The 20,000-nt window shown below is 37.4% G+C and overlaps 1 protein-coding gene across 11 annotated transcripts in view; it reads right to left on the bottom strand.

The window, feature by feature from the left end:
• Positions 1–20,000, bottom strand: part of LOC143032713 (putative 3',5'-cyclic phosphodiesterase pde-5) — a 407,947-nt gene that overhangs the window by 235,297 nt on the left and 152,650 nt on the right. The window contains exon 1 of one of the 11 annotated variants that reach the window (XM_076197624.1): positions 1,482–1,657. The exons of 9 other annotated variants lie outside the window; for them this stretch is intronic. The gene's annotated coding sequence lies outside the window, so the exon portion shown is untranslated. Of the gene's footprint in view, positions 1–1,454; positions 1,658–20,000 lie in introns of those variants that run through there. One more of the 11 variants, XM_076197626.1, reaches the window with a different exon arrangement.

The following is a 20,000-nucleotide window of genomic DNA, read 5'->3' as shown; positions in this document are numbered from 1 at the left end:
ATATACATATACATATACATATACATATACATATATACATATTCATATACATATGTACTGTGCTTATACATATACATACTGTACATATGTATACATATGCATATACATACACAAAAACAAATATGAACATATACATATACTTATACATATACATACGTACATATTACATATGAATATACATATTGATATACATACACATAAATATGTATATACATGTATACATATACATATACCTGTACATATACATATACATACATATATGGATACACATGTACATATACATATACATACATATATGGATACACATGTACATATACATATACATACACATATGGATATACATGTACGTATAAATATACATATGTATATATAATACACATATGGATATGAATATACATACATATATATATATATATATGTATGTATATATATATATATATATATACATATATATATATACACACATATATATATACATATACATATACATGCAATAAAAACACTAGGAGCATGTGTTCACAAATGCGTAAGTAACCACTAGGAAAAGTAAACTAACGAAGCAGAGCGCTTTCGTATAATTACATCTTCAGTGCAGATACAAAGAAGGAATTATAAAATGAAGAAACAAGGTACAGAGTATATGACACAGTGAAGAGGGTATTCGTGTACTTTTCCCCTACCTCTCCGAATGCCCTCTTCACTGTGTCATATACTCTGTACCTTGTTTCTTCATTTTATAATTCCTTCTTTGTATCTGCACTGAAGATGTAATTACACGAAAGCGCTCTGCTTCGTTAGTTTACTTTTCCTAGTGGTTACTTACGCATACATATACATATACATATACCTGTACATATACATATACGTAGACATATACATATACATGTACGAGTACATGTACATATACATATACGAATACATGTGCATATACATATACAGTACATATACATATACGTAGACATATACATATACATATACATGTACATGTACATGTACATATACGAATACATGTACATATACGTATACAGTACATATACGTATACATATACAATACATATACATATATACATACATATACATATATACATATACATATACATATACTTATACATATACTTGTATATATACATGTACATATACCTGTACATATACATGTACATATACCTGTACATATACATATACGAGTACATGTACATATACATATACAGTACATATGCATATCCATATACATATACATATACATGTATATATACATACACATATACATTTAAATATGTACATATGCATGTATACATTTACATACATAAAGATAATATATACATACATCCACAATCTGAGAAATAGTTATAATTGGGTTTTAAAACAACACGATCCAAATGACGAAACGACGAAAAATAAAACATCTGAAACAGACGAACTGAACTTGAAGATCAAAATAACCTTCATCACCAGACCTTGAACAAGTGAATCTTCTCCTTTACCGTTCTTTCAGCGTCACAGCACTCCTCGATGCATCACTCTCACGCTGCCCGAAGAGCTCCACGCTTCTCAGAACGGTAACCAATGATCAACGGCTCTCGACATCTACAGAAGGGGCGATCCCCAGCACTTTGGAGGACTCTTTTGCTGATCACTTCTCTAATGTTAATGCCACACACGCGCACACATACACAAGGCGAGTTGCAGTCGTTCTGAGACCGGATATCCTGTCCCTGCCAGCTTTTACGCCTCCTCCTCCTCCTCCTCCTCCTCCTCCCCCCAGCTAGGACTACTAGCTCGCACGGGGTGACAACTTGTCTTCGCTCTTCTGGTCCTCTGTTTTTCTTCATTGATCCGAAGACCTTTCCTTCCGCGTCTTGGCACCTCACGGAGGGCCATTGTCAGATGAACGGAACACCCTGACGTTCGGCAGAAGAAATCCTTCACCATGGTCTTTGGATCACGTGTCGGACTCGTGATCGACAGCTATTTTCCTCCCGGAAGGGAGCTCAGAGCTCGTATATGACCGATTTATGGGTAATGCTGTGACCTTACACGCACAAACACACACCCAACTCCCTGCCCACGAGAGTTGGAGTAACAACCCGCAACACATCGATAATGAAATTATTTCGGCCCTGCTTGTGGGGTGTCTTTAGGTACTTTGTCTTCAATAACTAGCGCCACTTTCCTTTGGGCAATATATCGCTAAAGAGGTGAGGTCATACAGGCAATAAAGGAGATTTTAGGAGGGCAGCTAAAAGGAGGGAGAAAAGAGGTTGAAAACTCTCTCTCTCTCTCTCTCTTTCTCTCTTTTTTTTTAAGTGGTGGTTAGTCTCAAATCATAAACGGGTGCTGTGTGACTCTGATCCGTATGGATGTCCCTAAACTCCCTAAAGTAGTAGCTACCTAAAGCTTATGCGGGCTATGACCCATACTGGATGCGTAAATAGCAACTCGCCGCCTTCTCTTCAACGTACAAGGAACGTTGCTTAGCCGCATATAGTTATCCGGTGCCGCAAAAGGAACTTATAAAATTTAAAGCCAAACGGAGTTGGCCGACAATACGTATACTAAAATAACTAAATAACTAACTAAATAAATAAATAAATAAATAAATAAATAAATACACTCTTGTCTATCCTCCAAAACTATACATCAGTCTCTCTTCCTCAGTTCTCTATTACTTCATTCTCTTACAGAGAATTTTATCTTCTCTTGTTCGTGAGAAATTCCCCATTATCTGTTGACGGCTTTCTCCTTCTGTACTCCTACAAACGTAGCCGAGGCAGATTAAAGGAGGACCGTACAGATAGTGCTAAGTTTTGTATATCAATGAATGAATAAATGTATAAATGAATAAATGAATAAGTGAATGAATGAATAAATGAAACAAAATTAATAAATCAATAAGTGAATGAATGAAAAGATGAAATTATGAATGAAATTATGAAATTATGAAAGAATAAAAAGATGAAGGAATGAAATTATGAAAGGAAGAAAGAATGAAAGAATGAAAGAATGAAAGAATGAAAGAATGAAAGAATGAAAGAATGAAAGGATGAAATTACGAAAGAATGAAAGAATGAAAGGATGGAATTATGAAAGGATGGAATTATGAAATAATGAAAGGATGAAAGGATGAAAGGATGAAAGAACGAAAGAATGAAAGAATGAAATTATGAATACGAAAGAATGAAAGCATGAGATTATGAAATAATGAAAGAATGAAAGAAATTATAAATGAAAAAATGAAAAAATGAAAAAATATGAAAGAATATGAAAGAATGAAATTATGATATGAAATTATGAAATTATGAAATGAAATTATGAAAGGATGAAAGAATGAAATTATGAAATTATGAAATTATGAAATTATGAAAGAATGAAAGAATGAAAGAATGAAAGAATGAAAGAATGAAAGAATGAAAGAATGAAATTATGAAAGAATGAAAGAATGAAAGCATGAAATTATGAAATTATGAAAGAATGAATGAAATTATAAATGAAAGAGTCACTCAATACCTGAGTGTTTTTCCCCAGCCAGTTAGCCTTTACTTACTAAGCAAAGTGGCTATCTACTATAATAAAGTAGTAGCCTATGTCTGTCTGTCTGTTTGTTTGATCACGAACTCCTCCTAGGGTTTTGCAGATAGACCCCCATAACCATATGTATTCTGACACCCTCTCCCTCCAGGTACTTGGATAACTATATTTCATTTCCAAAAAAGAATTATTTTGGTTAGGGTTAAGGGTTAAAGTTAGGTGGGTTATGGTTAGGTGAGTGATTATTCACGAACTACTCCTAGGTTTTTGCAGATAGACCCCTATAACCATATATATTCTGAAACCTTATAACCCAAGGTACTTGGAAAACTATCTTTCATTTGTCTGTCTGTCTATTTGTTTGTTTATTTGTTTGTTTGTTCAGGAACTCCTCCTAGGGTTTTGCATATAGACCCCCATAACCATATATATTCTGATACCCTATCACTTCAGGTACTTGGATAACTATATCTAATTTTCAAAAATACATATTTTTTGGTTAGGGTTATGGGTTAAAGTTAGGTGGGGTATGGTTAGGTTAGAGATTATTCACGAACTCCTAGATTTTTGCAGATAGACCCCTATAACCATATCTATTCTGAAACCTTATAACCCAAGGTACTTGGAAGACTATCCTTCATTTGTCTGTCTGTTTGTTTGTTTATTTGTTTGTTTGTCCAGGAACTCCTCCAAGGGTTTTCCATATAGACCCCTATAACCATATATATTCTGATACCCTATCACTTCAGGTACTTGGATAACTATATCTAATTTTCAAAAATACATATTTTTTGGTTAGGGTTAAGGGTTAAAGTTAGGTGGGGTATGGTTAGGTTAGAGATTATTCACAAACTCCTCTTAGGTTTTTGTAGATAGACCCCTATAATCATATATATTCTGAAACCTTATAACCCAAGATACTTGGATTACTATCTTTCATTTGTCTGTCAATTTGTTTGTATGTTCACGAACTCCTATGTTTTTGCAGATAGTCCCCTATAATCATATATATTCTGAAACCTTATAACCCAAGGTACTTGGATTACTATCTTTCATTTGTCTGTCAATTTGTTTGTTTGTTTGTATGTTCACGAACTCCTCCTAGGGTTTTGCAGATAGACCCCCACAACCGTGTATATTCTGATACCCTATCACTCCAGGTACTTGGATAACTATGTTTCATTTAAAAAAATATATTTTGGTTAGGGTTAAGGGTTAAAGTTAGGTAGGGTATGGTTAGGTTAGGGATGATTCACGAACTCGCAGCAACGCGCGGGTAATTTGGCTAATATTATATAAAAAGAGAGAACAGCCTAAACCATCTCAGTCCTAACATTCTCTCTTTTTTGGACCTTCTCGCTTAAGCCAGGCTCAGAATTTACCTCCTTTTATTTGTTTATTTATTTCTTCTTCTTCTTCTTCTTCTTCTTCTTCCTTTTCCTCTTGTTCTTCTTTTTCCTTTTCCTCTTCCTGTTCTGTTTTCCTCTTTTTCTTCTTTTCTTTTTATTTTCCTTCTTCCTCTTTCTTTTCCTCTTCCTCTTCTTCTTTTTCTTCTTCTTCACCATTACTATCGGTTCATCCCCCATTGTCCCCTCTCACACAATAAGTCGTTCTCTTAATCTAGGACTGAATGGCCTCTAATAGGTCTAACTCCGAACATTTCTGGGGTAATTAAGGCCCAAATTACTAGTTCTCCTGTGATTACACAAAGAAAATACTGGTATATTTTGAGCTCTAAAAGCATACATCATATACTACTAAAAAGTTAATATTGAGATTTTTCATACATTTCTTCTTTGTTGAAGTTTCTTGTTTTGTATGAGATACTTATCTCCTTAAGAGTATTTGGCTCGTTTCGTTTCTTAAAGTCTGGATATTAAGTACAGTTTTACATAAACAGATTTTGGGGTAACAAAAATATTTCCCTCAAATCTTGCCTTTCCTTATTGATTTTTCTCTAACATTCTCTGTCAGCCACGCAATATTGACTCGTGAATGATAAATACATGAAAAAATGAAACAAAAAAGAGACATACATGAAAATGTAAAATCAATACAAATATGGTTGCAACTACACCATTGCAAATATATCTCTTGATAGCGTAACGTCACTGTAACTTTGTTACGGGTTAGCTGGGTTCGAATCCTCGGCTCGTCCACATTTCAATTTCCAACGGATGCCTCCTTCGAGCGACTCTCAGTCTCGATTACGATGGCATGGAATTAAAAGTGATTTGTGCTTGAGAAAGAGATATATATATATATATATATATATATTTATATATATATATATAAATAGATAAGCAATAGATAAATGATAGATAAAAAAATGAATAAATCTTAAAATTAAATAAATAATAACTGAATAAATGAATGAATGAAAAAATGAAAAAAACAACAACGAGTGGATAAAAGATAGATTAGTAAAAAAAATACGTGTGCGTGTGTGTGTGTGTGTGTGTGTGTGTGTGTGTGTGTGTGTGTGTGTGTGTGTGTGTGTGTGTGTGTGTGTATGTGTGTGTGTGTTTGTGTGCGTATGTACCATGGCCTTTCACCATGGTCTTTGGATCACGTGTTGGACTCATGATCGACAGCTATTTCCCTCCCGGAAGAGAGCTCAGAGCTCATATGACCGATCTATGGGTAATGCTGTGACCTTACACGCACACACACATCCAACTCCCCGCCCACGAGAGTTGGAGTAACGACTCGAAGCGCAGTGATACTGAAATTGTTTCAGCCCTGGGCAGGATTCGAACACGGACCTCCGTAGTGACAGTCGGAGACTCTACCAACCGCGCCACCGAGTAGTGTGTGTGTGTGTGTGTGTGTGTGTGTGTGTGTGTGTGTGTGTGTGTGTGTGTGTGTGTGTGTGTGTGTGTGTGTGTGTATGCTATTGTATGTGCGTGTATGCTATTGTATGTGCGTGTGTTGTTAAGGTTCAATAAATATTCTGGTTTTCCCTACACAAATATCGTTTTTTCCAATGAATATTCAGCATACATTGCTGACTTTACAGCCAAATATATCTTTTTGAATATCCTGAATAGTCACTAATGTGTCAAATGTCCTTTGAATTTATAGGCAGTAATTAACGATTTGACAACCACACAGTAGTTACGTAGCAATATTTATACATTTCTAATTTATGCAGAAACAACTTATATTCACATAGTGATTACCATACCATTGTTTCAGATGTCTGATGCTGTTTAGACTGCATAATAATTACTTAGGAATGATTACCTTTATTTTATTAAACAAATTATCAGATCCTTACGAAATAAATGAATCCATAAGGTCACCCTTAAATTTACATCACGTTTTCTGTAATAAACAACCGCGCCACCGGAAATTATACACGTTGTTTTTATCACACATACACACGCGCGCGCGCACGCACGCACGCACACACACACACACACACACACACACACACACACACACACACACACACACACACACACACACATATATATGTGTGTATTATTGATGTGCAAGAAAAAACACGGGAGAAAATAAATGATAAACTTTGTTATCTCTCGTGTGTTACATCTATTTAGCCTACCTATATATCTGTATTACATTTGAGCGACTCTTCTGATACTGATGATAGTTTTCCAATTTTCTGATTTTTTATGTGTAACACAAAACAAAACTTAACTACGCATCACAAAAAATATGCTCAATATTCAATGTAACTGCTGTGTGGACCAAATGGTCTTTTGACCCTTTCAATACTGTTCCTGTGGTTCTGTGTCATATTGCCCAACAAACCCGCTTCACCTAATCTAACCTTATCTGATTTGTCCTAACCTGACCGGATTTGACCTGGGCTAATCCAGTTACTGTAGCATGACGATTAGACATTTTACTAGTACACTTTTTAAGAAGTCCCCATCAACGTCGCTTTTATATGATCACTTAGTAGAAGTAACCAACGTTGAATGACGTTCCTATGCTATCCCTCCACGATTTATGACGTCATGATCGATTACAACACATTTTACGACGTCATAATGACGACACACTTATGACGTCATAATCGAAGACGCCACACTATTTATGACGTCATAGTCGATGACGGCAATTAATGCCGCCGTAATCAATGACAATTTATGACGTCATGATCGTTTGCGTCATCATTCTGTAAGGATATGACGTCACCGGTCATAAAACGCTTTGTTGGGTCAAGTTGGGCATATATATTGGCCTAATTGGGGTCAAGGTCAACTATGACGTCATCCAAACCGGGTTCGTCACTCGGGTGGAAGAAATTGATTGGCGTCTAATGAGAATTGTTGAGCTTAAAACACAAATTCAGAACTACTTCGCTCGTCACATTACCCCAAACCATAACTATATGCTTTACAGTGACATCCCTACCAATGTTATATTATTCCCCCCCTTGTGTTTTTCTTTCCTTATATCCTCCTCTTTATTATCAACCTCATTCTCATGATCATATTCCTCCTCCTAATTCATTTCTATGCCACAATATGTCATATTCCTCCGTCTGTCTCATTTCTTCCCTTCAACGTATTCTTCCTGTCAGTCATATTTCTCCCTTTTTCATATTCCTCCCTCCTTTCATATTCCCCTCGCCTGAAATGTTTCTTCTGACATACTGCTTCAGCGTTCAAATTTCTTTCTATTATTAAATTCTTTGTCGTTTGGAAACCTGTAGGACTCCAGTCCCTTTCTTCAGTAACATTCCTCTCTTTCTTCATGTTCCTCTTCTCGTTTCCAATTCCTCTTTCAGTCCATATTATTCTTCATCTTCTTTATATTCATCTTCATCTTCATCTTTTTCATCTTCATCTTCATCTTCTTCATCTTCATCTTCATCTTTTTCATCTTCTTCATCTTTATCTTCTTTGGCATCTTCATCTTCTTCTTTATCTTCTTCTTCCTCTTCTTCATCTTCTTCCTCTTCTTCATCTTCTTCATCTTCTTCATCTTAATCTTTTTCATCTTCATCATCATCATCATCTTCATCATCTTCATCATCTTCATCATCTTCATCTTCATCTTTATCTTCTTCCTCTTTCATCATCATCATCATCATCATCACCATCATCAACTTCGTCATCATCATCATCATCATCATCATCTTCATCATCATCATCTTCAATCATCATCTTCATCATTTTCATCATCACCATCATCATCTTCATCCTCATGTTGTTCCTCATCTTCTTCCTCATCTTCTTGATCATCTCATTCACCTTCATCTTCCTCCTCTTCTACTTCTTCTTCTTCTTCTTCTTTTTCCCTTCCTCCCTCCCTCCCTTCCCCCTCGAAGTACCGCAAATTCGAGCACCCTTCAAATTTCAAGTGGTTCACAAATTGCAGTTTATTTCATTTGGTGGTCTTGGAAATACAGCGAAGGCAAGTCGGGCTCTGCCAGCTCCCGTGGGAGAGTTCTGTGCTGTGCTCGCCCGAATCGAAGGACAAAATTGGTAACTGAATATGAGGCTTACCGAAGTCTACAACTAGGTAGTGTATAAAGAAGTTCTTTCTCTCTCTCTCTCTCTCTCTCTCTCTCTCTCTCTCTCTCTCTCTCTCTCTCTCTCTCTCTCTCTCTCTCTCTCTCTCTACCACCACCCCTCTCTCTCTCTCTCTCTTTCTCTCTCTCTCACCTGTATGAATGTATTTATGTGTGTGTGTGTGTGTGTGTGTGTGTGTGTGTGTGTGTGTGTGTGTGTGTGTGTGTGTGTGTGTGTGTGTGTGTGTGTGTGTGTGTGTGTGTGCGTGTCTGTGTGTGCGCACTAGTGTGTGTGTGTGTGTGTGTGTGTGCGCACGCGTTTCTGTGTGTGCGTACGTGTTTGTATGTGTGTGTGTGTGCGTTCTCCAGCTCTTCATAAGTCACGGTCGAGTGATTGGGACAAAATCTCCCCCCAGTTCTTCGGCCGAAGAATTCTCTTCGAAGTCATGAGTGAGCTTCGGACGCGATGTCGGTGATCCGTAACGAGACTGAGGTACCAAGATAACTCACACGAACCGGTTTTAACCGGTTTTAACCGTTTGTCACGCTGACACCTTCTGAACTGGATACGATCGGTTGGCGTCAACCGAAATTAGATTTATTACAAACCAACACCTCCCTGGAGTGGTGGGCGGGAGGGTGAAATACTCAACATAAGATATTTTTCATGATGAAAAGAAAAGAAAATAGTACGCAGTCTCCTGCCTCCATTCATTTCTGCTTTCTACGCTACGTGTTCGTCTTTCATCATTCATTCTTTCCACATGTCAAAACCATCTCAACAGTGGTCTACTCTATTCATTCGTTTTCTTTCAATGCCGTTTTCTGTTGCACCATCAAATTTCTGACACTTTGTTTTTACATATTTTGTACGTGTACATGAAGGGATGAACTGTCGTCTCTCTTTTTTATCTATCTATTTATTTATTTATTTATTCATTTATTTATTTATTCATTTATTTATTTTTTTTTTTTTCGTTCCGTTCGTACGCTATAGTCCCATTTTATATTTGCTGATCGTAAAGACTTGGTTAAAAAAATTCAATCAGATAATTGTTCTTGTTTAACAACTGATCATGTAGCTACAATTGCAGTGGTACAATGTCAACAGTAATAGAATCTTTCTTCTCAGAAATAAAAAATCACAGAAAAACAAACCAAAAACTAAACATCTAATATCTTATAAGCGTAGCTCCACTCAGAAAATGAGACAGGCAAGAATTGGTTTACTAATAGGGTGGTCGACGAATGGAATAAACTTAGTAACCATGTAGTAAGCGCTGAAACTATCAGTTGTTTTAAGAAACGATTAGACAGCTTTATGGATGGGGATGACAGGTGGTGATGGATACGGAGCTGCCTAGTGTAGGCCTTATGGTCTCTTGCAGTCTCCTTCATTCTTATGTTCTTATGTTCTAACAGGACACGTGGTGGTGTCTGTAAGTTATATTGGATAAGACGTTGTCCCACAGCATCCTCGACTCCTCCTCTCCTGTGCTCGAGCAGCATCACCCCATCAGGAGGAGAATTAGCAAACTTATCTGTAATGAGTTTGCGGCCAAGTCTGGGTTATTCTCGCCAACTTGTTTCGATAAATATCTTATCGTAAGTTGAGCAAACAACGGAGGTGACGCCGCTCAACAGTCGGGTTCAAGTTCTTGGTCAGATGTTGCTCAAGTTAGAAAAAAAGGGAAGACAAGGGAGTGGAGGGGAGGAAGTGGGTGAGACAGAAGAGGAAGAGGAGGAGGGTAGGAGGAGGAGGGGAAGGAGGAAGAGAGGAAAACAGGAGTAGGAAAAGGATGAGGAGGAAGAGGAAGAAAGCAGTGGTAGGAGAAAGAGGAGGAGGATAAGGAGGAGGAGGAGGAGGAGGAGAAGGAGGAGGAGGAGAAGGAGGAGAAGGAGGAGGAGGAGAAGGAGGAGGAGGAAGAGGAGGACGAGGGAGGAGGAAGAGGAGGAGAAGGAGGAGGAGGAGGAAGTAAGGAGGAGCAGGAGGAGAAGGAAGTAAGGAGGAGCAGGAGGAGGAGGAAGTAAGGAGTAGCAGGAGGAGGAGGAGGAGGAGGAGGAGGAGGAGGAGGAGGAGGAGGAAGTAAGGAGTAACAGGAGGAGGAGGTGAAGGAGGAGAAGGATGAGGAGGGGGAGAAGGAGATGGAGAAGGAGACCACGCGACTAGAATCAATATTTCACAAAAACGTTCAGTTAAGGCCAGACCGTAAATTAATCAACACACTTGAAAGCAAGATTTTCTGCTCAAGACGATGAGAAAATAACGAAATATAACTACCGAAGGCCTTCTTTCTCTTACAAAGATGTTGGTTAAGTTAAATCGTAAACTTGATGATATGGTTTAACGTCACAAATTCCCGCACTCCTCTCCGTTGCCCAGCAGTGACGGCTACCTGCTCCAACAGTCCAAGTTCATAGGGCAGAGGTGACGGGTTTGGCTCCACCTACTCAGCGCCTCCTGGCGTACAATTCTCACCACCATCCAAGTTATACAACGTCATGTTATATCGTCCTCGCCCTTTTAGTTTTAGAATAAATGTCATGTACACTTTGTATTCCAAGATTGTATGTCATTGTGATAGATTAAGTCAAGCGCAGAGTTTTCAATAAAAATGAGTAAAAAAGTGATGTTACAGGTTAATACTTTAGAAACAATATAACACATGACATTTGAATCAACATTCTTATTGCTGAATACTAAAATAGGGGCGGGGAGTTAATAGAGTTGGAAATTTTTTTTAGTCAGTGCGCTACAGAAAGCTTTTATCTACTCTACAAATAAACACACATACACATATGTACGTACAAACACACACACATACACACACTATAACATATTATATATATATATATATATATATATATATACATATACACAGACACACAGACACACAGACACAAAGACACACAGACACACACACACACACACACACACACACACACACACACACACACACACACACACACACACACACACACACACACACACACACACACACACACACACACACACACACACACGCACACACGCACACACGCACACACACACACACACACACACACACACACACACACACACACACACACACACACACACACACACACACACACACACAAACAAACAAACACAATTTACAGGCTTAAAGCCTGCATAGGAGAAATACAAGCAGTGGAAAATTTCCATAAAAAAATGGAATACCATAGAATGGAAGCCGATTACACAATGCACCGCGTTGATGACAATAATATGAAAAATATGCATTTCACTATTTTTTTTAGCAGTTGTTAGTAAGCTTTCAACAAAACAAACATATTGTATGTTGCCATCTCATCTCAATAATGCTGCAATATTTTGTAAGCTCATTATCACAGAACGTTTTATGAATGAATATTTGCAATGTGATACTTTTTTTGCTCCAAATCACCAGTAAAAAAAAAAAAAGAAAAAAATGTAGCGCATTTTTTGACCTCCAACGTTTATTTATTCATTTATTTATTCTATTTATTTTCTTACCTATTTATTATTTCATTTAATCAATCATCTAATTATTCATTCATCTATTTATTTATTTATTTATTTACTTATATATTTTTGACAAGCAGGTCGGCTTTTATTGTGAAGACTCTTAACTGCCTGATATTATCTTACAAAAATAATAAGATAAAAATAAATAAAATAAAATAAAATAAAATAAGATAAAATAAAATAAAATAATAGTAAAAAACGCCTTCAGTCAACAAGAATTAAAGGCAAACTGCAACCTTTAAGAAACACGTAATTCATGAAACCCAAGAAAAAATATTATCTGCTTCTACACAAAACATTTGTAACCTGCGTAGTAGTCATCATATTCCTCTTTTTCGCTAGAAGCAATCTATTCGTTTTCATTTACCGACAGAGAAAGAAAAAAAAGAAAAAAGAAAAAAGAAAATTGAATTGTGCCCAACTGGGGATTCAATAGAAAGTTTCATAACAGTTTGTATTACTTTTCGTTATCTTTTACATCTAAGTAAATGAAACTAGCGTCGAAGAGGAAGAGGAGGAAGAGGAAGAGGAAGAGGAAGAGGAAGAGGATGAAGAGGAAGAGGATGAAGAGGAAGAAGAGGATGAAGAGGAAGAAGAAAAAGAAGAAAAAGAAGAAGAAAAAGAAGAAGAAAAAGAAAAAGAAGAAAATGAAGAAGGAGAAGAAGAAGAAGAAGAAAAAGTTGAAGAAAAAGAAAAAGAAGAATAAAAAGAAAAGGAAGAAAAGAAAAAAGATGAAAAAGAAGAAGTTGAAGAAAAAGAAGAGTAAGAAGAAAAGGAAGAAAAATAAAAGAAAAAGAAGACAAAGTACCCAGAAATACACTGTTGAAAATGTCGCAGTGACCAAATGGTTCGGTTTCTTCATAAAGTCGTAATTACATTGTGATTGAAATCACCGTTGGGGAGATTACTTTCATTTACAGACACAAACACAAAGGCACAGACACATACACACAGGCACACACCCCTCCCACACATACATACATACATACATACATACATACATACATACATACTATACATACCATACATACCATACATGCCATAGATGACATACATACATACATACATACATACATACATACATACATTACATACATATATATACGTACATACATACATGCATTCATACATACATACATGTATATAGTATGTAGAAAGAGGAAATAGGATGAACAAAGTACTTCATATGATAGAAATAAAACTGAACTAATCTCACCAACCCACTCACACGCAGTGGGAAGTGAGAAACCCCTGTTATGGCAAAGCCCTGTAAGTTGCGGTAAGCCGCTGTTTTTTTTTTTTTTTTTTTGTGCCGATGTTTGGTCGCCTCCCCGCCTGGCTGTTGGAAACCGACGCGGTCAGTCCGTAGTGGATCCCGGGAATCGAACGACGTGGTTTCCACTGGGCTACTGCACAGTCTTACTATGACAGTGCTTGGAAAGGAGAAGCAGGAGTGTAATGAAAACATGTGAAGGAAAGATACGAAGCAGATGAAATCTCCAAAAGGGTCGTGAAAAGGAAGATAAGCAAAAACTTCAACCATTCAGCGGGAGTATGAAGAGAAAAATATGTGCACACACACACACACACACACACACACACACACACACACACACACACACACACACACACACACACACACACACACACACACACACGTATGAATACATACGTATATACGCACATGCATATATACATACATACATATATATATATTATATATATATATATATATATATATATATGTGTGTGTGTGTGTGTGTGTGTGTGTGTGTGTGTGTGTGTGTGTGTGTGTGTGTGTGTGTGTGTGTGTGTGTGTGTGTGTGTGTGCGTGCGTGCGTTTATAGATCTACAGCATGTGGGTTGGAGGAGAAATGAGGAAGGAGATTCAGGGGAGGAGGGGAGAGAAGGAAGGAAAAGATGGACGGGGGAAGGGAGGCTAAGTTAGGCGGGAAAGAGCTGAGTAATCACTAACTCTGGATAGTTGAGACCTTGGAATACGATATAGGTCTTCTATATAAACGCCCACGCGCATGAGCGCATGCGTGTATGAACGTGTGCGTAGGTGTGCGCGCGCGTGGATGTGTGCGTTTTTGTAGACCTATGTCTCAAATGTTTACTTGAAGAACAGTTCCAACTGAATCACTAAGACACGAACTCCACCAACAGAACCTCAAAGAGCGTCCGTGGAAATGGAAATTGATGGGAGGTGTGGGGTTCTACAAGAGGGGAAGACGTGGCGGATTGAGGACGAGAACCGAACTCTACCGACAGAACCTCAAAGAGCGTCCGTGGAAGGAAAGGAAATGGATATTGATGGGAGATGGTGTGGGGTTCTACAAGAGGGGAAGCCGTGGCGGATTGAGGCCGAGACAGTGTTTGTCTTTCCATTTAGTTTCCTAATGGAACTCGAGGGAATCTTGAGGCGTCGGTGATGTGACCGGAGGCAGTATTCCAGAAGACGAGGAGGAAGTGTCTCATATGTCTCTCGAGTAATGAGAGCCTCTGTCTAGAGGCCAACCGTATTGGGGGAGATGGTATACGAAGATCTGTTAGAAGACGTCTACTCGTGATTTGTTTATCGGTGGTATTCTTAGAAGAAAAAAAAAATCTTATATATTCTTAAAAATAGATAAATAAAGAAAAATTAAATAAAAAAAATCTTATATAAATCTTATACAAATACTTGGAAGGGAAAGATTTACATAAGGAAATATTTTTTTAAGAATACCACAGTAAGATTCTTACCGTGGTATTCATAAAAAAGATATTTCCTTATATAAATCTTATATAAATCGTTGGAAGGGAAAGATTTATATAAGGATTTTTTTATTTATTCTTTTTTTTTTCTAAGAGTACCACCGTAAGATTCTTAGGGTGGTATTCTTAAATAATATTTCCTTAAATAAATCTTTCCCTTCCAAGGGTTTATACAAGATCTATATAAGGATTTTTTTAAGAATACCACCGAATGTCCACTGCAGTGTACACACATCCACCAACAAGATCCCCAGTGTTACCGAAGCTGTAATGTCTCTAACTTGTTGCATGTCCTACGGGCAGGATTTATCAGATCTGTTTTCAATGAGGCCTTCGTTGAAGTAGGTCATCCATGGCTTAAAGTTAGTTGTTGTTGTTGTTGTCGTTCCCTAGACTGTCTGTCCGAGCAGTCCCGTCTCCCCAAGGAATGCCACAGCCAAAACCGGGTTTTTCCACAAATCCTTTATAGAGTGTATGTTGTGTTGTTTGCGTGCATGATTGTGTATAATGCAGTCTTCCATTATGTGTTGTATGGTATGGGGTGAAGTGTTACATCCTGGGCAGCTGTTCACAATGCGGTCATCCAACCTCTTCTGGTAGCTTAGAAGTGCTGGGTGGTGGCCGCACCGCAGTCTGGCCAGGTGGACTCTGTCCTTTCGTGGGAGAGAGGATTCAGAAGGGTGGATATCAGGGGGTCTGGCATGCAGCAATGTGTTGTCTTTCAGTGTGTTAATGGAGCGGTGAGTGATATGATTATGAATATGTTTCCGGAGGCTGGTATTTGGTGGTTGTGGAGGAAGAGAAGAGAGTATCTGTGTGTGATAGAGGTCTTTGGGTGTTGTTTTAATGTTTCATGGTGTGTGTGGGTGTTCTGCTATGTAGTGTAGCAGGTGTGATGTGTTTGTGGAGGCTGCGGCAAGTATTTGTGTGCCTCTCATGTCATAGTAATCCTTGAATTTGAGGACTTTCATGTTGTAAATGGTCTGTAGATGTTGTATTTGTGCAACTTGTAATTGTCTCTAGGGCTTTGTTTTGTATAGTCTGTAGGGTGATGTGGTGTGTCTAAATAAGATTAGGAGCCCACATAGGGGTTGCAGAATTCATCACTGAGCATATACATTGTTTGTATATTGTTGTATCAATCTTTAATCATAAAAAATGTTGAGTGGTTTTGGTCAGTAAGGGTCTCATTAAAGTCCCTAATACAAGAATGACACAAATCCTGTGTTGCCAGTCCAACATAAGGGACAAAATTAAAGAAGGGAAGTGAAGAAGAGAGATTCAGATGTTTATTTCGTCATCGTCCCTCCCCCCCAAAATAAATAAATAAATAAATAAATAAATAAATGAATAAATAAATAAAAATAGAATATGAATAAAAATAGATAACAAATGATTAAGCAAATACATAAACAATTAAGTTCGTATATGGATAGATAAACATATATACGATTGAATATGAATTGAATGAACAAGGAAAAAATATTAATAAATAAATGAGTGAATAAATAGATAAATAAACAAATAGAAAAATACACAGTTAAATAAATCAAAGTGAAACACGATAAACTAGGAAAAAAAATCAATACAAACAAATCACAACAAAAATTTCATAAACCAAAATAAATGATAAAAACCCAGAGCATAGTTAGATAAATCAAAGTAAAACACAATAAATTAGAAAAAAAAGAGAAGCAAATCATGAACAAAAAAATTCATAAACCAAAATAAATAATAAAAACCCAGAGCAAACATAGTTAAATAAATCAAAGCGAAACACGATAATCTAAAAAAAAAAAAAAAAAAAAAAAAAATTAAGACAAGCAAGTCACGACAAAAATTTCATAAACCCAAATAAATAATAAAAACCCAGAGCAAACAGTTAACTAAATCAAAGCGAAACACGATAAACTAGAAGAAAAAAAAAAGACAAGCAAATCACGACAAAAATTTCATAAACCAAAATAAATGATAAAAACCCAGAGCAAACCAATCTGGACGTTCCAGGAGGCACCAAGAAGCGGTGGGAGAGTTCAAATGAAGCGAAAGCCAACGCGTGGAAAATGGGAAATCCAGGCGGGCAATCCGAAGAGGCGCCAAGGGTCCAAAGACGCTCGGCTCGGAACGCCAAAGGAAAACGGCCCCGATTTCCAAGCGAATAATCACCTCCAGAGAGAATTTCTTAATGCAAATTCTATTTGGGTTATCATTCTGGATGAAAATACATTTTTTTTTCTCTGCTAGTTTGCTTTCACAAGCTAATAGCTTTACTGACCCCGGGACATTCAGGAAATAAAAATGAATTCGAGAATTAGTTTAATTCCTGTATCTCTGATGCTCAAAGAACATAAGAATGCAGAGCCAGAAGCGAGGAATAATTTTTGTAAAGGTGTATACTACACGTACACACGCGAATGCGCAAACACACACACACACACACACACACACACACACACACACACACACACACACACACACACACACACACACACACACACACACACACACACACACACACACACACACACACACACACAGTTGACGCAGTTGGTAGAGTTCCCGGCTGCCACTACGGAGGTCCAGGTTCGATTCCCGCCCAGGGCTATAGTTATTTCAGTATCGCTGCGCTGCGAGTTGTTACTCCAACTCTCGTAGGAGAGGAGTTGGGTGGTATGTGTGTGTGTAAGGTCACAGTATTACCCATAGATCGGTCATATACGAGCTCTGAGTTCTCTTCCGCGAGGGGAATAACTGTCGATCATAAGTCCAATACGTGATTCAAGATCATGGTGAATCACATAGACACGAGCGTGTGTACACACACACACACACACACACACACACACACACACACACACACACACACACACACACACACACACACACACACACACACACACACACACACACACACACACACACACACACACACACACACACACACACACACACGGTCCGTTCAATTATTGCTTCATACATTCCTTTGCACATATGCGTCTAGTGGCCTGAATGAGAAAATATATCTTTGCCTCATCTACGGAAGCAATATGGCACAGAGATTAAAGACGAAAGCGACAGCAGTCATGGCAATATGTTGTCACGTGGATGCAATATGGTTTAGTTTCAAATTGGTACTGGTCGCAATGAATATGAAGAACTACGAACCTGCAAGTCTGTACAAAGTCATCAAAGGAAAAGAAGGATTAGAGTTTTAGGGTTATTTGGGGTTATGCATATTGTATGTATATATATATATATATATATATATATATATATATATATATATATATATATATCTTAGATTTGTGTCATTCATACTAGACAATTGTTAATTCTATTGTAAGTTAGGATCATCTGTATTTGCACAATTATCACGTACGTCTATGTATTTGAATGCTGATGTTAAGACATTCTGACAGGTTGACGTAAGAGGGATTATGAAACACAGGAGTCTTAGTCTGAGTTTATTCCTGATTAGTTTCGCAGGTATACTTTTCCAAAGTATTTGAATATGAATCTTGGAGTGCAGAACTTTAAATCCACACGATATTATCTATACGAGAAAATAACCAGAATATTTGTGACTACTCAACTTTGATTCATTAAGCTAAAGAAGCTTCCAGAATTAGGATAGGCCTGAGGGTATTCGACAAAAACGGGTCGCTTAACTGTCAGGGATATTCGACCACTGGGATGTATGAAATATTTTCCTTTGAAGTTTTTGCCTAAAAACGGGGCATTTCAGTATTCAGATAAAAAAAAAAAGTTGTCGTTTAAATTAATAACATTAGGAAAGATTGTTTAATATACTACTAGAGGTCATTCAACTATCAAGGTAAATTCGCCTATGAATATACGAAGCATTTTCAGTTTGAAAGTTACCATCTGGCCATACCCAAGGGGGCATTCGACTATCTGTACAGTATTCGCCTGTGATAACCATATGTCTATAGACAGGTATTGCATAATTTCACAGAGCGCATAAGATTATCGGAATGCATTATCTGCGGTCTGGGTAAAGTCGATGCAGACAGCTGTTACCTCTAACCTTTTCACTGAGTTTTACGACTTGCTCAAGTGATGAAGCACACTTCTGCAGCCACATTGTTAAACCTTCCTCGAGCCTATCTTGATTAATCCTTTCACCGACTAAAGTATCATTCCAACTGCCGCCCGGCGATTTTATTTATCTAAGATATAACCCTTCTATAGACTAAAGGAATCTATATAACGTATTTACATGATATCCGCCCATTGCTGGGGCCTGTTGTTCGTACAAACCTAACCTAACGTAATCTAGCTTGACTTAAGCTAACCTAGCCTAACCATAACCTAAACTTGCGATAACATATGGTAACTATAACCAAATCATAACCTCAACTAACCTTGATTAATCATAATCCAACCACAGACTAAACTAATTATAACCTAATCATAACTTAAGCCAACCCTAATCTATCCATAACCTAACCTAACCTAACCTAACCTAACCTAACATAACCTAACCTAACCTAACCAAACCTAACCAAACCTAACCTAACCTAACCTAGCCTAACCTAACCTAACCATAGCCAATGTCTTAAACAGACTTAACTATGGTCAAACCATAATATGACTATAATCTAAGCCAACCCCGTAATATAACTACAACATAATATAATAACATATAAAGCTAAACATATTTTAACTATAACTAAA

Source organism: Oratosquilla oratoria, chromosome 14 (assembly GCF_046742065.1).
Source record: "Oratosquilla oratoria isolate Oo_2021 chromosome 14, ASM4674206v1, whole genome shotgun sequence".
In the NCBI taxonomy this organism is placed as follows: Eukaryota; Metazoa; Arthropoda; class Malacostraca; order Stomatopoda; family Squillidae; genus Oratosquilla; species Oratosquilla oratoria.
Note: the sequence above shows the minus strand (reverse complement) of the source record. Positions and strands in the feature narration are given on the sequence as shown.